The 24,449-nt window shown below is 42.6% G+C and overlaps 1 long non-coding RNA gene across 2 annotated transcripts in view; it reads left to right on the top strand.

Annotated features, from left to right (window-relative positions):
- Positions 1 to 12,221, top strand: part of LOC120865692 — a 13,691-nt gene extending 1,470 nt beyond the window's left edge. Inside the window, exons 2-3 of one of the 2 annotated variants that reach the window (XR_005721484.1) lie at positions 2,643 to 2,789; positions 11,477 to 12,221. This is a non-coding gene — a long non-coding RNA (uncharacterized LOC120865692). Of the gene's footprint in view, positions 1 to 1,525; positions 2,790 to 11,476 lie in introns of those variants that run through there. The other variant, XR_005721483.1, reaches the window with a different exon arrangement.
- The last annotated feature ends 12,228 nt before the right edge of the window (positions 12,222 to 24,449 follow it).

Here is a 24,449-nt window from a genome sequence, read left to right as displayed (position 1 = left end):
CACAGCCCTCTCAGCATCTGACCTTGCACACCGACCCTGCTCCCCACCCCATCTATTGCCACATTATTGAGAAACCTCCTGGTTATAAGAGAGTGATCGATGGAATAGAAACCAAGCGCACCATCGTTAGACACCTTTGCAGTGTTTTTCACAATACGTGGTTGCACATGTGCTACAGAGTCTGAGTGGCTCGCACAGCGACATGTCTACCTCTGGTTCCGTTGGCAACAACCACTGGAGCAGAGTGGAACAGTGTAGACGAGGATCCTGGGCACCAGAGAGTCATTCCTAGTACAGGACTCTAATAGTGACATGCATGCCGAGAGCTGCTGACTGCTGTCCTGCAAGACAAAAAATATGTAGACAGGGAGAAAGTATAACAAGGAAGGCACTATGAAGTGAGAAGGGGCACTTTTCACAGGCAGCGATTATGGGGACATGAAAGGAAGATATTAGTGAACAGTAATCAAAGCTAATGCTGCAAATTTGTGTTTAAGGGGCAGTAATCGGGAAAGTAGGAAGGAACTAGATTGTGAAAATCACTGAATGCGATGACCATGATTTACATCTATCCACTGAATCGTAGACAATGGAAACTGATCATTCTGAAAGAGGGCAAATCAGAGAGAAAACTTAGATTAGAAGAACAATTCTCTTGTCTTCCCATTGACTAGCCTGATGGAGGAAAATGCTGGCTCTAACACTGTTCAGAGTGGGTCAAGCTCCCTCAGGGCCCTTGTTCTTCTCTGTCTTCCCTGAGTGTGAGAGGCTGCATGATAATTCTGACAGATGAGCTGTGATCACAAATGTCACACAGAACAGAACCCCTCCAAGGGGCAGGGGGAGGGAGACGGACAGATCAGGAGTTTGGGGTTAGCAGATGGTTAGTAGATTCAAACTATTACATACATGACGAACAAGCAACAAGGCCCTCCTCTACAGCACAGGGCACAGTGTCCACATTTCTGGGGTAAACTCTCAAGGAAAAGAACATGAAAAAGTTATGTATGTGTGTGTGTAACTGAGTCCCTTTGCCATACAGCAGAAATTAACACAACATTGTAAATCAACTATACTTTAGTAAAAAATACATAAAATAGTTAAAAGCTAATAGACTACCTTACCAGCTCTCTCTCCCTTTGTCTTTGTGATCCTGGAGGGCTCGTGTTGAGATGGTAGAAACCGCAGGATAGAAATTGTTTGAATTTCTGAATCACCATTTGGAAAAATTCTGCACTGAAGAGGTCACTGTAACACTTTGAATGAATGATAAAAATACATACAATATGTCATGTCTCTGAAACTGAGGGAGTTATTGAAGTGAAGTGTTTGTTAGTAGCTCAGTTGTGTCCAACTCTTTGGGACCCCATGGACTGTAGACCACCAGGCTTCTGTGTACATGGGATTCTCCAGGCAAGAATACTGGAATGGGTACCCATTTCCTTCTCCAGGGGATCTTCCCGACCCAGGGATTGAACCCAGGTCTCCTGCATCACAGGTGGATTCTTTACCATCTGAGCCACCAGGGGGGCCCAATTAACCAGTTCAGTGGTTCTCAGCTCAAGCATGCACTGACATCACCATGCTTGTTAAAACATGGCTTGCTGGCTCCCATCCCTAGAGTTCTGATTCAGAGTATCTCCAGCAGAGCTGGGGACACTGCATTTCCAATTGCTCTCAGGAGCTGCTGATCCTGCATTTGGGGGAACCCACTTTGAGAATCATCGGTCAAGATAAACTAGAAAAATCAGACATCTCCTGCAAAATGAGTCTTATTTCTGAATTAGAGTGATAGCAGTGAAAACGTTTTAAAAGGACAAATATAAGGAAGTTAAAAAAAAAAAAGAAATTAGATAGCTTATCCAAATTGTCTAGTGTTGGGGGGTTAACTGCAGAAAACCAAAGTCTCTTGATGACAGATACTTCGAGCCCAGGGGGACACTGGATGCTATCTCATTTTCACTTAGTGACTGCTTGGTGTTTTTTTTTTTCCCTTCCAGTTTTAGAAACTCATTTTCCTATCTCCAGTCTTCTCCTGTGACTTCAAACTCTGTAGATGCTGATATAAGATTAATTCTTGCTCTAAACTACAGTGTCAACAGCACCACTGACTTATTCTCTCCTTAAGATTTCCTTGCTGATTTTTTTTAACTTTTAAAATTTCATATTGGAGTATAGTTAACAACATTGTGTTATTTTCAGTGTATTGCAAAGTAATTCAGCTATCCATACACCTCTATCTATTCTTTTTCAATTTTCTTTCCCAATTGGGTTATTACAGAATACTGAGCAGAGCTCCCTGTGCTCTACAGTAGGCCCTGGGTGGTAATCCATCCTAAATACAGCAGCGTGTACACGTCCATCCTAAACTCCCTCTCCACCCCTTCACCCACCCTTCCCCCCTAGTAACCATAAATTCATTCTCTAGGTCTGAGAGTCTGTTTACCGTTTAGATTCCCCACCATATTGCTCTTTCTCTGTTTGACTTACTTCACTCAGTTTGACAATCTTGGTCCATCCATGCAGCTGCCCGTGGCATTATTTCATTCTTATTGTCAGGAAGGAACAACCAAATATATCTTGTTGGCCCTACTCTCCTAACTGGCTCTCTTACCTCTTTCAACTTTAATACCTGTACCTAGCAAGAGCAGTCACCTCCACAGAAGGTCTGAGAATCCTGGGGCTCCTACGTTTCACGCCAGAACTGGAGAGATGTCAGCTGCCAAAAGTTGAAGCAGGCAGAGCCAGAAGACTGTAGCTGCTGCCAAAGGGGCACCGATTCCTCACATGTGAGTTTCCACCCCCCTGGTGCGGCTGCTCTTGACACCCGCCTTTGCACTGGCCTTGCATCACTGATTATAATCACAGCTCTCTGCTTTGCTGACCCCATGGGGCAGAGGGCTCCTGGTGGTGAACTGGGATGAGGATAGATGGCCAAGTCAGGAGAACGCACTCAAGACGCAGTCCTAAACTAGGATAAATGCCACTGGGTGCAGCCTGGAGTGTCCTTTCCTCATCCCATCCAGGTGGGGTAGCTGAGAAACAGCACCACCTGCTTTGGAGAGTGTCTCCTGGCCCCCTCTGACCAGGACGCTGGGTAGGATGACAATGCTCCAGCCAAGACATGGGCAGGCAGAGCTGAGAGTCTGCAGAGCAGGGCCAGCAGTCCTACTTGGGCAGGGTGCTTGTGGTGCAGGCCAGCTTGAGTTCAGACAACAGAGGGTTTTACTAGGGTAAGAGCTGTGTCTCCTGGGTGCCTGAAATGGGAAGCTAGTTCCCATCCTCATTTGCTGCTAAATGCAGCCTTCAGCCTACACACACAGGGAACCTGACCTGAGCACACGGGGCGCTGCTCGCCCATCCAACAGCCCTGCTCATAGAAAGCCCATGCTCTCCTCTTTTGCAGAGTTCATGGAAATGTAAATTGGTGCAGCCACTGCAGAAAATGGTACACAGATTCCTCAAAAAAATTTAAAATAGAACTGCCATAAGATCCAGCAATTCCACTTCTGGGAACATATACAAAGGAAATGAAGTTACAAACTGGAAAAGATATCTGCCACCTAGTGCCCACAGCAGCATTATTTTTATAACTAAGACAGGACAACCACATACGTTTCTATTAAGAGATAAGTGAATAAAGAAGCTGGGTAGACACACACAATGGAACACTACTCCACCAAGAAAACAAGTGAGGAAGCTGTGCTATTTGTGTCAACATAGATGGATCTTGCTCCTGGCAACCTTGAGCACAAGCGAAGAAGAACTAAAGAGCCTCCTGATGAAAGTGCAAGAGGAGAGTGAAAAATTTGACTTAAAGCTCAACATTCAGAAAACTAAGATCGTGACATCTGGTCCCATCACTTCATGGCAAATAGATGAGGAAACAATGGAAACAGTGACAGGCTTCATTTTCTTGGCCTCCAAAATCACACCAGATGATGACTGCTGCCATGAAATTAAAAGATGCTTACTCCTTGGAAGAAAAGTTATGACCAACTTAGACAGCATATTAAGAAGCAGAGACATTACTTTACCAGCAAAGGTCCACCTAGTCAAGGCTATGATTTTTTCAGTAGTCATGTATAGATGTGAGAGTTGGACTATAAAGAAAGCTGAATGCCAAAGAATTGATACTTTTGAACTGTGGCGCTAAAGAAGACTCTTGAGAGTCCCTGGGATGACAAGGAGATCCAACCAGTCCATCCTAAAGGAAATCAGTCCTGAATATTCATTGGAAAGACTGATCTGAAGCTGAAACTCTAATACTTTGGCCACCTGATGCAAAGAACTAAATCAATGGAAAAGACCCTGATGCTGGGAAAGATTGAAGGCAGGAGGAGAAGGGGACAACAGAGGATGAGATGGTTGGATGGCATCATGACTCGATGGAAATGAGTTTGAGTAGGCTTTGGGAGTTGGTGATGGACAAGGAGGCCTGGCGTGCTGCAGTCCGTGAGGTCACAGATTCAGAACGACTGAACTGACTGAACTGAAGATGGATCTGGAGGGCATGATGCTATGTGAAAAAAATCAGACAGAGAAAGACAAGTACTTTATGATCTCACTTATGTGGACTCAAAAAAACAAATTTAAAGAACACAAAGCTTAAAGAAAAAGAGGTCAGATCTATGGTGCTCAGAGATAGGAGGAAGGAGGTGGGAAGATTGGAAAAACCTGGCCAAAAGTTAGAAAGTCCTAGTTAGAAGATAAAAAGTACTAGAGATATAACATACAATCTGGTGAGTACAGTTAACACTGCTGTATGAGATACCGAAAGTTACTAAGGGAGTAGAATCCAAGTGTTGTCATCACAAGGAAACTTTGCTTTCTTTTCCTCATTGTCTCTCTATGAGATTCTGGGTGTCCCTGAAACCCTTTGTGATCATCAGTTGACAGTGCGTCACGCTGCACAACTTAAACTCATACTGATACATGTCAACTTATTTCTCAATTAAACTGGGGGAAGGGGAGAGAAAATAAAGTGCCAATCACATCTAAAAATACCTTCAGAGCAACATCTTGATGGATGTGGGACCAATTAGCTGTTCACCTAGTCTAGCCAAGATGACACATAAAATGAACCATCAGTACTATGACATATTTCACCTTTAAGTGGGAGGTAAAGCTCAACATCTTTCAACATTAATAAGCATTTTACAACTATTTAGATAAAAGCCATTTATTCTACAAAATTTAAAAACTTCTACAGTATGTCAATTTTTCAACATATTTAGTGATTTTAAAGCTATTTATACCCAGCCATTGTTCTATTACTCTGCCTATATCAAATAATTGTTTTTAATATGTGATAGAAAAGACAACTCGGAGAAGGCAATGGCACCCCACTCCAGTACTCTTGTCTGGAAAATTCCATGGATGGAGGAGCCTGGTTGGCTGCAGTCCATGGCGCCTCGAACAGTCGGACACGACTGAACAACTTCCCTTTCACTTTTCACTTTCATGCATTGGAGAAGGAAATGGCAACCCACTCCAGTGTTCTTGCCTGGAGAATCCCAGGGACGGGGGAATCTTGTGGGCTTCCGTCTATGGGGTCGCACAGAGTTGGACAGGACTGACTTAGCAGCAGCAGCAGCAGAAAAGACAACTATGGCTGTATCACTTAAAATATATTGTACTCAATCCTCCTAAGAACACATGGAAGAAACATTAGTAGTATAATGCTACAAGTGAGGAAATTGAATCTGAGAATTTTGTAGTAATTTGCATCTGATAAAAATCACTTAGCAATTAGATGAGGGTCCTTATGAACCCAAGCCTGTTGAATTCCAAAACACTTTTCTTTCCAGACTTTTAAAATTCATACTCTTTCAGAACTACCTTTGGGACTTTTCCCTATTTAATTTTGCAGAAAGATGGTTGTTCCTTTTGTTGTTGTTGCTCAGTTGTTTGATTGTGTCTTACTCTTATGACCCCATGGACTGCAGCATGCCAGGCTTCCCTGACTGTCACTATCTCCCTGAGCTTGCTCAAACTCATGTCCATCGATCAGTGATGCCATCCAACCATCTCATTCTCTGTCATCCCCTACTCCTCCTTCCTTCAGTCTTTCCCTGCATCAGGGTCTTTTCCAAGGAGTCAGTTATTCACATCAGGTGGCCAAAGTATCAGCTTCAGCATCAGTCCTTCCAGTGAATGTTCAGGACTGATTTCCCTTAGGATTGACTGGTTTGCTCTCCTTGCAGTCCAGGGGACTATCGAGAGTCTCCTCCAGCTCCACAGTTTGAAAGCATCAGCTCTTTGGCGCTCAGTCTTATTTGTGGTCCAACTCTCACATCTACGTAGGACTACTGGAAAAGCCATAGCTTTGACCATGCAGGCCTTGGTCGACAAGTGATATCTCTGCTTTTAATATGCTGTTTAGATTTGTCACAGCTTTTCCTCAGTGAACTAAAATGAGTGGGAGTGGGTGAATTTAATTCATCCATTTTATCCACTACTGTGGGCAAGAATCCCTAAGAATAAATGGAGTAATCCTCATAGTCAATGAAAGAGTCTGAAATGCAGTTAGTATATTACTAATGTGTTAAGTACTAAATGTACTTAGCAGTTAGGTGCAATCTCAAAAAAGACAGAATGATCTCGGTTCATTTCCAAGGCAAACCATTCAATGTCACAGTAATTCAAGTCTGTGCCCCAACCACTAATGCCAAAGAAGCTTAAGTTGAACAGTTCTATGAAAATCTACAAGACCTTCTAGAACTAACACCAAAAAAAAAAAAAAGTTCTTTTCTTCACAGGGGGCTAGAATGCAAAAGTAGGAAGTAAGAGATACCTGAAGTAACAGGAAAGTTGGGCCTTGGAGTACAGAATGAAGCAGGGCAAAGGCTAACAGAGTTTTGGCCCAGAAGCACTGGTCATAACAAACACCCTCTTCCGAAGCACAAAAGGTGACTCTGCACGTGGATGTCACCAGACGGTCAGCACCAAAATCAGATTGATTATATTTATATTCTTTGCAGCAGAGGATGGAGAAGCTCTATACAGTCAGCAAACAAGACTGGGAGCTGACTCAGATCCTGAACTCCTTATTGCAAAATTCAGACTTAAACTGAAGAAAGTAGGGGAAACCACTGGGCCGTTCAGGTACGATCTAATTCAAATCCCTTATGGTTATATAGTGGAAATTGCTCCTTACTTATGCGATAAGAATTTTCCCAAAATTATTTTCCATAAGAATAAAATTTCTACTATACATTTTGTTTATAGCCATAAACATCATACCAAAACTTAATACATGTAAAACAGGGAATGAAAGAAAAATCCCCATAAACTTCATTTCAGTTAAACTAGGAGCATAGATGATATGTGTGAAGGTTGAAAAAGACAGCTGAGAAAACAGTCAGTTACACAGGAATAGGTGAAGAGAGAAGGCCCAGTCGTGGTGAAAGGGCCAACAGCAACAGATCGTGGAAAGTATCACAATTAATATTTCATTTTGGAGAAAGATTGCTTTGAAATACACATCATGTGTTTTTCATTTGCCACAGGGATTCAGCAAGTCACACATAACAGTCATAAACGCAGGAGACCATCTGCATCAGTGGTGTCACCAGGACGGCTATTCTGGATGCTCTCTGCTGAGTCCCCACACTCAGGAACGTCCAGCAAAACCCACTACATGGAAACCCACGTAACTTAACAGCTAGTAATTAGTCGGCACAACAGAAAGATGCGTCATGAACATGCGGAAAAGACTAACAGAAACTCCCCTACATGGGAACCCTCAAGTTGCAGACTTTCAAAGCTGCTATTGCGTGTTCTCACGTCCAGTCACACAAGCCGGTTCACGTATCTGGATCCACGGTGACGTGCATGCACTCTCTGTAAGCGGTTGTGCTTTTGTGTACTTCACAGCACTGTGTAGAGTACAGTAGTGCAGTATCTTTATTTCACACCAAGGATATTCAGCAGGCAACGGTAAAGGCAGCATGTGCACCTGATTGTGTTAGTTGAGTATCTAGGCTGACTTTCTTGAGCTTATGGACAAATTGGACTTAAGAATGAACACGCTCTCAGAAGAGAACTCATTCATATGTTGGGGACTTACTGTACCCTGTTAACATAAAGACTGTTAACCAGAAAAATACTAGAGTGGATCAAATTAAAACTAAATACCACTAGAAAAATCTATAAAAATTAGTTTGGAAAAATCCAATTAATGCAGCAATCGGTAAATTTTAAAAAAGGGTTCTGATGTAGCATTGCACAGAATTCCTCAAAAATATCTTAAAAAGTAGTAATGGCCACATGAAAGGCAGAAGATGCACCAGTGCAAGGTCACCACAGGCCATTTTTTAAAGCCACTGAGCTTTGAAAAAAGATATCTACCTCACACCATAGAAAAGTGAACAGTCTCCCTATTATACGGAAAATTCCTAAAACTTTAGAAAAAAAATCCAATAAAGCTATGGAGAAATAAATCTGGCTAAAGATACATTAGACATTTAGTAGAAAAGGAAAAAAAGTGCTGCTAAACATGTAAAAAGATGTTCAGATTCCTCAAATTCATGTACAAGAGAAATGCAAACTAACCACATTAAATTTGGTAGACTCACCGCAACCGCCCCTTCAGTGAATCATGCCTCCAGAAGGTAGAGAGGTTCCCTGCACTGGGACTTTGGCCTGCGTCCTGGGAATCGCCTCTCCATTAGGACATCAGAAAATGTGACGCATGTTTGGGATCACCTCCTGGAAGGTTCCTGCCACCCTCTAAAAATGTTCAGTGTGGCTTTTTTGGAAATTATAGACCACATGGAGAGACACAATCCATTTTCCAAGGAGATCCAGCAGACCCAGTCCCAGGAAACCTCCTGATGAATGTAGTTACAAGACTAAGCCTAGTAAAAACCTGAGCTGCCCAGCCACCTCCCAGAGCGATGCACCACGCTGACGCATGGTTATTTCAGTTCAGTTCAGTTCAGTTCAGTCGCTTAGTCGTGTCTGACTCTTCCTGACCCCATGAATTGCAGCACGCCAGGCCTCCCTGTCCATCACCATCTCCCGGAGTTCACTCAGACTCATGTCCATCGAGTCTGTGATGCCATCCAGCTATCTCATCCTTGGTTGTCCCCTTCTCCTCCTGCCCCCAATCCCTCCCAGCATCAGAGTCTTTTCCAATCAGTCAACTCTTCTCATGAGTTGGCCAAAGGACTGGAGTTTCAGCTTTAGCATCATTCCTTCCAAAGAAGTCCCAGGGCTGATCTCCTTCAGAATGGACTGGTTGGATCTCCTTGCAATCCAAGGGACTCTCAAGAGTCTTCTCCAACACCACAGTTCAAAAGCATCAATTCTTCAGCGTTCAGCCTTCTTCACAGTCCAACTCTCACATCCATACATGACCACAGGAAAAACCATAGCCTTGATTAGACGGACCTTAGTCGGCAAAGTAATGTCTCTGCTTTTGAATATACTATCTAGGTTGGTCATAACTTTTCTTCCAAGGAGTAAGCGTCTTTTAATTTCATGGCTGCAGTCACCATCTGCAGTGATTTTGGAGCCCAAAAAAATAAAGTCTGACACTGTTTCTACTGTTTCCCCATCTATTTCCCATGAAGTGATGGGACCAGATGCCATGATCTTCATTTTCTGAATGTTGAGCTTTAAGCCAACTTTTTCTCTCTCCTCTTTCACTTTCATCAAGAGGCTTTTGAGTTCCTCTTCACTTTCTGCCATAAGGGTGGTGTCATCTGCATATCTGAGGTTATTGATATTTCTCCTAGCAATCAGTGCCTTTTGGGAGGCAGTAAAAATGTTAGTCACTCAATTATGTCCAACTCTCTGTGACCCCATGGACTGTAGCCCACCAGGCTCCTCTGTCCATGGGATTCTCCCGGCAAGAACACTGGAGTGGGTAGCCATTCTCCACTGGATCCTCCCGACCCAGGGACTGAACCCAGGTCTCCTGCATTGCAGGCGGATTCTTCACAGTCTGAGCCACCAGGGAAGCTTGGGGCCGGGGGGTGTCACATAGAAATAGATCATCCACATCCTGAAATGCCATTTTCATGTACAGAATTGAGAGAAATCCAAAAGTTTCACAATGCACTTTAGTATAAGCTATGGGGAAAAGCAAACTCTCATATACTGCTGGTGGGATAGAAAATTCATGCACTCCTTTGTAGATGGCAATTTGGCAATACCTACTGACATTTCAAAAGCTCATTCTCTTCAACTGAACAATCATTTTTAGAGAATTATTCTACAGATGTATTTACACAGGTGCAAAATTATGTATGTAATGAACGTACAAGTTGATTTATGCAGTGCTTGATGTAACAGCAAAAGATAAAAATAACCCAAAGGTTTATGAATTGGAGTCTGGTTAAATACACAATGGAATTATGATCTGCAAATTAATAAAAAATCAGGAATCCTTCCCTGTATTTATTTGGAAAGAACATAAAGACATCATTAAGTGATAAAAACATACTGTAAAATGATGAAGATGGCCTGCCACATATTGTGTATAAAAAAAGAAAAAGAAAAATCTATGTCAAAGGCTGTGAAAAGAGACAAAGAAGGCCACTACATAATGATCAAAGGATCAATCCAAGAAGAAGATATAACAATTATAAATATATATGCACCCAACATAGGAGCACCGCAATATGTAAGACAAATGCTAACAAGTATGAAAGGGGAAATTAACAACAACACAATAATAGTGGGAGACTTTAATAGCCCACTCACACCTATGGACGGATCAACTAAACAGAAAATTAACAAAGAAATGCAAACTTTAAATGATACATTAGACCAGTTAGACCTAATTGATATCTATAGGACATTTCACCCCAAAACAATGAATTTCACCTTTTTCTCAAGTGCTCATGGAACCTTCTCCAGGATAGATCACATCCTGGGCCATAAATATAACCTTGATAAATTCAAAAAAATCGAAATCATTCCAAGCATCTTTTCTGACCATAATGCACTAAGATTAGATCTCAATTACAGGAGGAAAACTATTAAAAATTCCAACATATGGAGGCTGAACAACACGCTTCTGAATAACCAACAAATCACAGAAGAAATCAAAAAAGAAATCAAAATATGCATAGAAACTAATGAAAATGAAAACACAACAACCCCAAACCTGTGGGACACTGTATGATTGAATGGGCATTTTAAAAACTCTGGAAGATAAACAAGTCTATCTGTGATGTGTTGTGGGTTGGGCACTCGGGATTTCAGCTGATAGACATGGGGCGTGTGAGAGGCTTATCTGTATCATATTTTTATATCTGAGGGACTATATGAGCATAAATATGTTTTTGTAAATTTAAAATAGCTCTCTGAAAAAAACTTAATCTTTGCATGATATGGGGAGACGTTCTATCTAAGGAAATGAAGCCCGTGGTTATTACCAATTTGATGCTACTGTAAACAATACTGCAGTAAATATTTTTGCAGGATTATCTCTAGAAGTCTTTTTTGAATCCCTCTCGTCTAGGACACCTGACTTTGGTAAGAAGTCTCGCCCTCTGCCAGCTTCTGCCAGCTTCTCAGGATCTCATCACAGCACACTGTTGATGCTTACAAGAGATCCCTGCACAGAACCTGCGCAAGTAGCATGCGAGGCTGTGAGTCAGCTCATTGAATTAATTCTCCGATTAAGGATTCTGCCTCCATATCCTAAGGAGACTGGGATGTATTCACTGTGCCGATATTCACTGTGATTGCTTTACATTTGAGTACTGCTTCCTCTCCCTGGAGCCAGCCTCTCATTTTTGGCAGGCCGCCCTGCTGCTGCTGGAACTACTTTGGCTCAAACTGGGAGAGAGCCAGGAGTTCCTTTAATTAACCTGGGGCAGCCCCCAGAATAATGACCAGCGGGTGCAGAAGTATAAATGCTCTAACTCCCTTAGTACCTGATTAGGATGACTTTCAAGGCGTGATTGCCATCACTCTACCATCCCCAGAGCCCCTCTGGGCAGTGGAGGCGAAGGGCCCTCCCTGACCTTGCCTGCCACCCTTCACCTCCTGGTCGCCCTTCCGACTCCTTTGTTGGTTCTCCTCGATCACACTCACTACTGAATCACTGTCACATGACTGCTTGTCTGAGGCTGCACTTCGTGGGAATCCAAAGACATCATCTATTATTTTCAATAGCATGCCACTGGCCCCCATTACACTGAAAATTATGGAGCTGTGCAAACCACTGAGGCTAGGAAATAAAGGAGCAAAATTATCAAGTATAAATATATATATATATACACACATTATATTTTTCGCCGAGTTTCTGGTGCACAGAACTGATCAAAGCCAAGCAGACTAGGTTGTTGAATGTACTTTGCTCCTTAAGAAAGTACCAGCCCGACCTTCAGAGCCCACTGTTGTTTGACACATGAAGCAACCTGAGGACTTCCGTGGCTGCAAGAAGAAAACTCTCCCCAGTGCCCATTTCAGAGGTGGTCATGGAGTACAACGTAGAAGGAAAAACTCCCAAGAGCAAACACCCCAAACTGTTGAAGAGAATGGTCTCCAAACGAACTAGCAACTACTAAATGTGCTGTGGACCAGCAACTCGCCTGCGGGCCAGGACTGAGGATGGTCAGAGTCCTTGCCCAGAAGATATAACTGTTCTGAAGAGCAACTGCCGTTGTTCCCCATTCCACACCTTCTGCAAGGAAATGTTTTTATTACAGATGTTCTCTGCCCGCTTCATTCTTCATCATTCTAAACTGGGCATAGTAGGGATTAAGATTGAAGCAAACTCCTTATATTCTAGCTTTTAGGTAGTGGAGCAATGTCCTTTCAAACACCTCACAAACCCAGAGATCCTAAACCTCATATCAAAGGGAACGATCAATGGGACTCTGACTCTTTTGGGTAGGAGCTGGTGATTGCATTCCCAAAGAAGCTTGCAAAAGCTGGTTCTAGTTCTCCATCCATATTTCTCCTTCTTCCATCCTCCCACTTTCTACCTTTGGTGACAGAACCTCTCACTTTAAATGGGGTGTGGGTGTAGCATGGTCTCCCACCTAAAGACATTCCCAGGCCCCTGCTCAGACAGGTCAAGCCATGGAGGTTCTGACCAAGAGTTCAGTTCAGTTCAGTTCAGTCGCTCAGTCGTGTCTGACTCTTTGCGACCCCATGAATCGCAGCATGCCAGGCCTCCCTGTCCATCACCATCTCCCGGAGTTCACTCAGACTCACGTCCATCGAGTCCGTGATGCCATCCAGCCATCTCATCCTCAGTCGTCCCCTTCTCCTCCTGCCCCCAATCCCTCCCAGCATCAGAGTCTTTTCCAATGAGTCAACTCTTCGCATGAGGTGGCCAAAGTACTGGAGTTTCAGCTTTAGCATCATTCCTTCCAAAGAAATCCCAGGGTTGATCTCCTTCAGAATGCACTGGTTGGATCTCCTTGCAGTCCAAGAGACTCTCAAGAGTCTTCTCCAACACCACAGTTCAAAAGCATCAATTCTTCAGTGCTCACCCTTCTTCACAGTCCAACTCTCACATCCATACATGACCACAGGAAAAAGCATAGCCCTGACTAGATGGAACTTAGTCAGCAAAGTAATGTCTCTGCTTTTGAATATGCTATCTAGGCTGGTCATAACTTTTCTTCCAAGAGTATATAAATAGAAATCATGAGTTTGACTTTCAGTTGATGCCTTAAATAAAAAGGCTATGTCTTCCTTTGTCCTTTTCTCTTTTACAGCTAGAATATCCTTGTGATAGTGAGAGCTGAGGAGCATGACCATATCAGACCTGGATGACTTAAGTGACAAGAGAGAGAAATGAAGCTATCATTTTAAACCACTTTTGTCTGGGCTCTTAATTTGGCTGCTTAGCTAATATCCTAAGAATAAGAATAGATCTGCACACACTCCTGAGTTTGCATTTATACTAACACATGATTCACCTTCTTACCTTTAACTAAGGAAATATCAGTTGCAAATAGAATTTAGTTCTCTAGGTTTCCCAGACCCAATACTAACAGGCGTCTGCTTCCTCCCAGCTTCTTTGAACCTAGGAACATAAAAAAGGTGTGCATCAATTACTTTAGGCTACCAGGGATAGATTTCCAACTTATCATAATAAACTACTACCAAAATAAGTTTCATAATGATGAACTAATGTTCTAAGAGCTTTCTTTATATTTTCCTTTTCAATCCCAATATCTTATAAAGTGTATGCTATTATTATTCCTGTTTTACAGATGAGGAAACTGAAGCAGAGAGGTAAGTCACAGCTGGGATTAGAACCCAAGTAATCTATTTCTGTTTTGCGAAGGAATTAATTTGTGTGGGGGATGGTGAACTAGGGGATTGGGACGAACATAAACACACTACTCTGTTTAAAAAGACAACCAGCAAGGCCCTAGTGCACAGCACATGGAACGCTGCTCAATACTCTGTGATGACCTGTATGGGAGAAGAATCTGGAAGAGTGAGCACACGTGTACATGTAACTGAATTACTCTGCTGTACGCTCGAAGCTGACACAACGTGTTCGTTGGTGAGACAAAAGGGGTGGGTATGTTTCTATCTGTGGTTGTGTTAGGGCCATTTTGCTTGGCTTCTGCTCTAAAGAGTGATGAACAGTATCAGAAGACCTCAATAAAAGAACAGTTTTCAGTTTCGTTCTTCCATTCCTCACAAAGTAAGTCACCCCTCCAAGATGATTTTTCTCTTAGCATTCAGATCTCCAGCCTCCTGGAAGGGTTGACTCCCATTAAGTGGCATTACAGACCATTTCCAATGCAGAGGCCAGCTTAACCTACTCAGGAGAAAGTAAAAACATGTGTTAAATTGAATCAGCCAGTGGGCCTTAAAGTGATGATCTGGTTTAGAATCAAAGAGATCTTCAGCAAAGGAGACAAAGAATCATGAAAGAACTTAAGCAAAATAAATGGAATTTGCTTTAGCCTGGAAGAAGAAACATGATTATTATTCCAAAAAGGTTTAAAGAGCTGAAAAAAATCCCAAGTAAAGTTGGGAATAAGAGTACACATTAAAATCAAATGTCTTTCAATGTAGAAACGCACTGAAATGTCAAATGTACATTAATTATCTCGGATCCACGTTGATGACGTCCTCTTATTAATTCATTTGTCAGACAGCAAAAGTTAGCAGCCCCAGAAGGAAGCCATCAGATGTGCAACAGACAGGGAGATTTGGCAGGCAGGCAGGGAAAGTTTAGCCAACCCAACACTAAACCACTTAAGGAAATGTAAAACTTAAGAATGTCCAGAGTAAGTCCCGGAACTCAAGACCTGGCAGATTTAGGCCCCAAGGACAAAAGTATATTTTTCACTTACATTTGCATGAATATGACTCTTTGGAAACTGACCTAATTTAAAGCAGGTTTATATGCTTGACAGTTTTCTCTTCCTCGCATAAAACATTTCATTTAGTGATAGGAAATGCTTTCTCTGGTTCTGGCTTGCAGGATGCATCACAAAGAATCCTACAAATGCTTTTTTCCTTTTCATTGAACCCGTTATTTTAGCGACGAAGACCCTTATCTAAACAAAATGCACCTCCCAACAATGACTTACTTTCCCAAGTTGCTTGAGAACGTTGATAGAGACTTGGAAACGTCAGGGGATAAAATTTAGACGATTTGGGGTCAGGTTTGGGTACATGACACCAGACAGCTTACTTCCTGTTCCCTGGTCCTTGGAGAAACAGCTACATCCAGCTATGATGCTGACCTGTAGAATGGTCACGGCACAACCTGCCGCTTCACAGGAGACCAGGATGGCTGTGTTCCGGAGACTCTGCTTTGACTGTTTGTAGTTCAGATAAATGACTCTTAGGAAGATGTCCTGAATATACCTTGTCCCACAGAGGCCAGTTCTTCAGGTTGGGACTTGAGGAGATGTGTTGTTTCTGCAGCTAAGTGAGCAGGCTGACCCAGAAAGTAGCATATGCTCTCTGGACTACCCAAGTAGCCCGAAAGTGGGTGAGAACGACTTGGCACTCACTAACCGTAACTAGGAAACAAATGCTCCGTAATTTAATAATTCAATGTCCTAAAAAGAGGAGGACTTTGAAAAAGATCTCCTTACCTTTAAAGGGAAAATTAAGATATTGATTGTGTGTTCATCTCCACAGTGACTCTTTTTCAAAGCATTAAAACTATTAACCCAGTCTTCCACATTTGTTTAAACTTTCTTTGGAGGGGAAGAAATAAATAAAATTCTCTTTATTCACAGACAACCTGATCACCTATTTAGTTAATCCAATGAAATCTCTAAAGAGCTACTAGAACTGACAAATGACTTACCAAGATTGCAAGATACAAGATGAACATCCAAAAATCAACTGCATTTCTATGTACTAGCAACAAACAAGGAGTAACTTAAATTATAAAAACACTGTCATTTTTGGTCATTATTTCTTTTATTTGTTTAATCTCCATTTTTTCCAAATGATCCTTTTTTCCTACCATGTACTTCATTTTGTTTCTACTCAATAGCCTTCAATAAGAAGGATCTCAGACTTCAATGAGCCTTTTAAAACAAATGTTCTGGAAACTCCTTAGACCAGTGCTGTCCAGTACAGTGTTCTGAGATGAGGAGACTCTGCTTCTGGGCTGCCCAGGACAATGACCGCTAGTCACATGTCGCTGTTAAATGAGCACTTGGTTGACTCGTGTGAATGAGAACCTAAATTTAAATTTGAATTAACTTAAATTTAAATAACCACATGTAGCTAGCGAGCGGCTACAATCTTGGACATTGTAGCATTCAGTTCAGTTCAGTAGGTCAGTCATGTCTGACTCTTTGTGACCCCATGAATCGCAGCACGCCAGGCCTCCCTGTCCATCACCAACTCCCGGAGTTCACTCAAACTCATGTCCATCGAGTCGGTGATGCCATCTAGCCATCTCTTCCTCAGTCATCCCCTTCTCCTCCTGCCCCCAATCCCTCCCAGCATCAGAGTCTTTTCAAGTGAGTCAACTCTTCGCATGAGATGGCCTGAGTACTGGAGCTTCAGCTTTAGCATCATTCCTTCCAAAGAAATCCCAGGGCTGATCTCCTTCAGAATGGACTGGTTGGATCTCCTTGCAGTCCAAGGGACTCTCAAGAGTCTTCTCCAACACCACAGTTCAAAGCATCAGTTCTTCGGCGCTCAGCTTTCTTCACAGTCCAACTCTCACATCCATACATGACTACTGGAAAAACCATAGCCTGACTAGATGGACCTTTGTTGGCAAAGTAATGTCTCTGCTTTTTAATATGCTACCTAGGTTGGTCATAACTTTCCTTCCAAGGAGTAAGCGCCTTTTAATTTCATGGCTGCAATCACCAACTGCAGTGATTTTGGAGCCCCCAAAAATAAAGTCTGACAATGTTTCCCCATCTGTTTCCCATGAAGTGATGGGACCGGATGCCATGATCTTTGTTTTCTGAATGTTGAGCTTTAAGCCAACTTTTTCACTCTCCTCTTTCACTTTCATCAAGAGGCTTTTCAGTTCCTCTTCACTTTCTGTCATAAGGGTGGTGTCATCTGCATAGCTGAGGTTATTGATATTTCTCCCAGCAATCTTGATTCCAGCTTGTGTTTCTTCCAGTGCAGCGTTTCTCATGAGGTATTCTGCATATAAGTTAAATAAGCAGGGTAACAATATACAGCCTTGACATACTCCTTTTCCTATTTGGAACCAGTCTGTTGTTCCATGTCCAGTTCTAACTGCTGCTTCCTGACCTGCATATAGGTTTCTCAAGAGGCAGGTTAGGCGGTCTGGTATTCCCATCTCTTTCAGAATTTTCCACAGTTTACTGTGATCCACACAGTCAAAGGCTTTGGCATAGTCAATAAAGCACAAATAGATGTTTTTCTGCAACTCTCTTGCTTTTTCCATGATCCAGCAGATGTTGGCAATTTGATCTCTACATCATAGCCTGGAAGACCAGAAAACTTACCAACAGAAATTTAGCAAGTGTGAATGAATGATTATTGATTTCATATATCAATTGAAAGAAGCTGTCCAGTGTTGAAACTGATATTTCAACTGGAGGGGTATTCAAATGAGAAGGGTTCATGGAGCTTAAAAGTATAATTTTTTTTATCTAGCCCAATCAGGGTGTTTGGCAGAAACTATCTGTATTGATCAAAGAGGGGGAATTTCTGTGAAAGCTGTAGGGAATGCTACAGAATGGAAGGAAAGGCTAAGTAACCAGACAGGAGACAGCATCCAGTGACGGTCCAGAGAAATGAACAGGAGGAGGAGATGGACAGTCTCTCCTAGAATGTCCCACCGGGAGGGGAGTCCTCCAACCGTGTTCCTTCCTGGAGTTTCTTCCCCAAACCCAAACTCCAGGTGCAGGTGGTCAGATTGGGCTGGTTTGGATCCTATAGCATTCTTTTTTCAGGGAAAGTCGGGTACCTAGACTGAGTGTTGTGTCATTAACTGTCCTGAAAGAAAAATCGAGAAAAAAGCAGGTGCAAGTCCTTCGTTGCTCAGTCCTGTCCGACTCTTTGTGACCCCGTGGACACGGCCCGCCAGCTCCTCTGTCCCTGGGTTCTCCAGGCAGGAATACTGGAAGGTGTTACCATGCCCTCCTTCAGGGGACCTTCTGAGTCCAGGGATCAAACCCAGACCTTACACATTGCAAGCAGACACTTCACCAGCTGAGCAACCAGGGAAGGCCCCCAGAAAGGAAAGGGCAATCGATAATAGACGCCAGTTTCCATGAACCGGCAAGTGTGATATCTAATACATGCCACGACCCATGGTTTCTGATTTGCCCACGACAGAGACCCCTCCATTCTCTCGGCCTTCATATTTAGTGTGTGTGCGTGCCCGGTCACGTCTGAGTCTTTGTGACCCCATGGACTGTAGCCTGCCCGCTGCTCAGTCCATAAGGTTTTCCAGGCAAGAATACTGGAGCGGATTGCCATTTCCTCTTCCATCTTTTCAGTATATTTTAATTCCAAATGTCAAAAGATATATATTGAGCATTTATCATGTTAGGTCATTTGATATACACAATTTAAGTCCTACAAAAAAGTTTTGAAAGAGGTATTAAATTTTTCCATTTTTCACAAGAAATTTTGCTCTCAACATTTTAAGTAACATGTGATTTTAGAAAGAAAGAAACATCTAATCAATGCTTGAAGTTATTGCATACAGAGCCTTTTTTTTTTTCTTTTTTTGGTAAAAGGCAGCACCAAATAATTAAATATTGTTAGGCATGGATGAGATGGTCATCTTCTTTATTTTACAAATGAAGACCCTGACCGTCTAAAACTGCATTTTCCAGTGGCTGTGAGCCACATGTGGCTAGGAACACTTGCAGTGGAGTTGGTCTGAATGGAAATGTACTGGAAAGATAAAATACTCTATTTTGCAGATTTATAATGAAAAAATATAAAATATCTCAATAATCTTGAAATTAATTTTATGTTTATATGATAATATTTTATATATGTGGTCAATTAAAATAGATTTAAAGTTAACTTCACATGCTTGTGTGCATGCTAAGGCACTTCAGTCTTGTGTGATTCTTTGTGACCCCGTAGACTGCAGCCCACCAGGCTCCTCTGTCCCTGGGATTCTCCAAAGAATACTGGAGTGGGTTGCCATTTCCTTCTCCATAAATATGCTTAGGCTTCTATTATTATAATTAAGAAACCATAGTCCAACAAAAACACTGGACAAAAAGGTATTATGCCAATCCATTCTCTTTCCAAATCAAAGGACGCGTGGCCCTGAGCTATCTACAGACAGTTTTCTTGCCTGCTTTTTAGTTTATTTTATTGAAGCATAGTTGATTTGCAGTGTTGTATTAATTTCTCTGGCACAGCAAAATTATTGTTCTACATATAATACATCCTTTTTCTCAAATTCCTCTCCATTACGGTTTGTCACGGGATTGACATATTCACATTATATTATTGAGTATAATTCCCTGTACTGCACAGCAGGACCTTGTTTATCCATCGGACATATAATAGTTTATCCATCGGACATATAATAGTTTGCATCTGCTAAACTCAGACTCCCGATCCATCCCTCCCCACGCCCTCTCCCCCTCGGCAGGCACCAGTCTCTTTTCTAGTATAGCTTGTAAATATCATCCCTGAGAACATTAGACGTTGCCCCTTTCTGCTCCCTACCTTGGAGACAGCAGGAGTGTAGCGGGGTCACAAGCAGCTGTTGAGGTTTATATCTATTGATACTAATTTAAAAATCAACCTACTTGCTTTACCCCCAGCCCCGCTTCCTCTGCATTGCTGTTTGGGAATCTTCAGAAGTAATTGCCTTTTCCCGCAAGAGGCCGCGGATGGAGTCCTACTTTGCCTGTGACTGGACTTCTTGGTGACCTCTTCTCATCTAAGGGCTGGGCGTCCTGCTTCTTTTAGAAGAAAGAGCAACCGCATGAGGTGACTAGGGAGGATTTAATGACAGAGGACCAGATCGTTTGCTGGCATCACCAACTCAATGGACATGAGTTTGAGTAAGCTCTGGGGATGGTGAAGGACAGGGAGGCCTGGTGGGCTGCAGTCCATGGGGTCGCAGAGTTGGAAATGACTGATGGACTGAGTGATTGAACAGCAGTGACTCCTCCAGCCTGGAATCAGGGACTCTCCACGCAGAATGATGACAAAACAGTCAGCTGAGATGCCAGCATTTAAATTCATTGGCTAGAGATTGGTGAGAGGTGAGAGCCTTTCTGACGTTTTACGTGCCACTCCTCAACCCAGTTCTGCTTTCATAGGACTGAGGGAACTAACCTACACATTTGTCATTACTTAGAGAGGAATTTGAAGTTTATCTATGTATTAAAACACTGCTTATCTCACAGATAACTTTAAAAATGTGCTATATACCTTTGGGTAAATATTTAACAGTATATATTTATATTCTCAAGAAGACATGAAAGCCTTCTGCAACTGTTGCTGCAAAAGATAAAATCTCTAGCCAGAAATGTCCAGCCTCTCTGTGAGAATCATCTCGGGGAGTCTCCAGGCCATGGCAAAACGCAGATCTGTGTTTGAAAGGCATTCATCCATAGTGCCAGCTTCCACCTAAACGCCCTCAGCCAGGTCCTGTCCATATTTAGATGGTCGTTTTGTGAATTTTTTTTTTTCTCGTGGTCACACCACACGGCCTGACAGATCTTAGTTCCCGCCCCGGGGATCAATCCTGCGCCCCTGAAGTGGAAGTGCAGAGTTTTAATCACTGGATTGCCAAGGAAGTCCCTCTGAGGTTATTTTTAATCTCTTTTTTTTTTTAGCTATAAACATACTGAAACTCAGAAAAAACAAAGTATATTTCAAGGTTGTGAAACTACTTAACACTAGAAATTTTAACACTTGTTATCTGACCCAAAGTTTTGTCCAGTTTCTTTCTACTATACAGAAAATGTTTCTTCAACTCCAGGTATATATATATATATCAGTCGACTCTGCGATCCCGTGGACTGTAGCCCACCAGGCTCCTCTGTCCATGGTATTCTCCAGGCAAGAATACTGGAGTGGGTTGCCATTTCCTTCTCCAGGGGATCTTCCCGACCCAGGAATCGAACCCAGGTCTCCCGCATGGCAGGCAAATGCTTTATCCTCTGAGCCACCAGGGAAGCCCATATTATATGTATAGCCCATCAATGCATTTAATATACACCTCCAGTAAATTTAATTTGTTGTTATCCTCACTCTTTAATCCTGAATAACTATGAAGAAAATAATATTATTATGCTGCCTCCTTGCTAAGAGCAGCTTCCTTGTTCTGTACCCATTATTTCTAACATTGATAGAAGTGGAAGGAAAAATGAGAGAGAGCGCGGCCCTTAATATGTGTATCCCATTTGGCTATCACTTCCTCAGAATAGAAACCTGTCCTTATAAAATACTATGATTATAAAGAAATGTCTCACAGTTACCCTTGGCTGGTTGAAAAGTCCTCTTGCTGAGTCAGGCTGAGTCTTCGGCTCACAGAAAGTCAGCAGGAAGTGAGAAGCTTTGGGAATATACACAGTGCAATTGCCCACTCCCTTTACAGGAGGAAGAGTAACCTCAGGGTTAAGCTCGCCTTGGGCTATACTGAGACTTGATTAGGAGATGCAAAAGCTAAGTGACCTCACAGGAGACAACACTCACACCAATAAATGTTCAATAGCAAGTGTGATGTTTCTTTTAGCAATGTACTAGCAAAAAATACTTTAATATGGCCATCAAAACTGAGATTGACAATCGAAGATCCTAGAGCAAATGGATCAATGGGGCCGGTGCTTTGAATGAAAGAGTGTTTACTCCCAACTAGAGTAGGATTTCAGAGAAGGCAATGGCACCCCACTCCAGTGCTCTTGCCTGGAAAATCCCATGGGTGGAGGAGCCTGGCAGGCTGCAGTCCATGGGGTCGCTAAGAGCTGGACACGACTGAGTGACTTCACTTCCACTTTTCATTTTCATGCATTGGAGAAGGAAATGGCAACCCACTCCAGTGTTCGTGCCTGGAGAATCCCAGGGACGGGGGAGCCTGGTGGGCTGTCTGACACAGAGTCGGACACGACTGAAGTGACTTAGCAGCAGCAGCAGCAGCAGAGTAGTAGTTACTGCACTAAGAGAAGTATCGCTTTATTACTATATTTGAAAATACGTGGTAATTGCTCCTGTTGTTCTTGGCTCTGTTCGGATTTGATACTACAGATCTTTTCCAGGTTAAGTTTCACAGGTTATTTTTATCATTTAAAATATGAAAATTTACATTTAAAAAACTAAGTAATTTCAAAGCATATAAGTTGGTATTTCTTAATTTGCTTTCTTTAAGCCGTCAGTGCAGAAAGTCCTCTGTGTTACACCAGTCAGGAGCATCATCTGGTGGAAGCTGATAATAGGGAATAAAAAATTAGAAAGAGCTTCCCAGTTCGCCTAAGACATGCACTATAGAGAGGTGCTGAGAATACCAGTTGGCCGTAGCGTCTCCACCTCTGACGTGGAACTCTAGGCTGGAGGAGAGCAAGAGAGAGAGTGAATGGAAAGGGAACTGAGCTGAACTCTATAAACAGTGAGAAACATGTGCCTCCCTCCCAGACACAGCCCTCCCTGCCTCCTTGTCTCCTAGAGTGTGTGTCCAGCCGAGGCAATGCCTGTCACGTGGCATTTATCCACATGGGGCGTCCAGTCGCTCCTACCAGCAGTGTGGGCACCATCGAGTGAGGAACTGAAAATGTTCCTGACGGAAAGCTCGGGGTAGAGTTCTAGGGGATCCATCCTTCTCTGGCAAGGGGTGGCTGAAGGAGAGGCAAGAGAATTTCAATGAATAATTTACATTAATTCCCGAGCAGGACTCATTTGGCACAGTCACTTTAAGTCAGTGAGGGGATATCAGCGTTCATTGCTGAGATCGCATCTTCGCTGCGGTTCCATTAATTAACTTTCATTTTTTTTCAATGACAATATTTTAGAACCTCTTTGCAGAGAGCAGCCTCTGCAACCAAGCGAGCCATTTTCTAAAAGAAGGTGTGGTCTTTCTGTGCTGCCCCTCCAAGAACTCTATCAGTAAAATCGACCTGGTCAAAATGCATTTTTTTTTTAATGTGGACCATTTTAAAATTCTTTACTGGATTTGTTAAAATATTGCTTCTGTTTCATGCTTTGCTTGTTGTTTGTTTTTTCCTCTCAAGGCATGTAAGATCTTAGTTCCCCAACCAGGATCAAACCTGCACCCCATGCGCTGGAAAGCAAAGCCCCCAGCAGTGAGCCACCAGGGAAGACCTCACAATGTTTGTTTCATAGGTTTATTTCTGTATTTAGTCTCTGGCCGTGCACACAGCCTCTCTCTGGGTGCAGGGGTCTGGTCTGCTCTCAAGCTATGGTGCTCAGCGTTCTCACTGCAGTGCCCTCGTTGCAGAGCGCAGGCTCAGTACTTACAGCCCACGGGCTTAGTTGCCCTGTGTCAGGCGGTGTCTTTGTGGACCTAAGATCAAGCCCATGTCCCCTGCGTTAGCAGGCTGATTCCTAACCGCTGGACTATCAGGGAAGCCCCACAATTCTTGATACATAATTTTTCTTCTTCTTTGTTTCCCTGACATCTACTAGCAACTGGATCACACAGCTTTTGGGTTCCGGACTTAATGGAGTCATCTCCAGCCACAAAGTGACACCATCTGCTGCTCATGGGTTTTCATAAAAATCTTTGTTCAAATCTTGCCCTTGTATCTTAAGAAGACAGTCTTTTCATTTCATGTGATAAGAAGGGAAGTCTACGTGTAAGCATCGGTGCCCAACCTAATGGATGCTTGTCAAACCCTACCCTTGCCCACCCTTGTTCCAGATCTGACCTCATGCAGCTTAGGGAGAATTCTATTTCCTTTGTCTTTTTCTTTTTCTTTTTTTTAAATTTAGGTATAGTTGATTTATATTGTGTTAGTTTCAGGTGTATAGCAAAGTGATTTTCTATACATATATACATGAATATTCTTTCTCATATTTTGTTCTGTTGTAATTTATTATAAGATATT

The sequence above is a fragment of the Oryx dammah genome, unplaced genomic scaffold (genome assembly GCF_014754425.2).
Source record: "Oryx dammah isolate SB20612 unplaced genomic scaffold, SCBI_Odam_1.1 HiC_scaffold_7, whole genome shotgun sequence".
In the NCBI taxonomy this organism is placed as follows: Eukaryota; Metazoa; Chordata; class Mammalia; order Artiodactyla; family Bovidae; genus Oryx; species Oryx dammah.
Note: the sequence above shows the minus strand (reverse complement) of the source record. Positions and strands in the feature narration are given on the sequence as shown.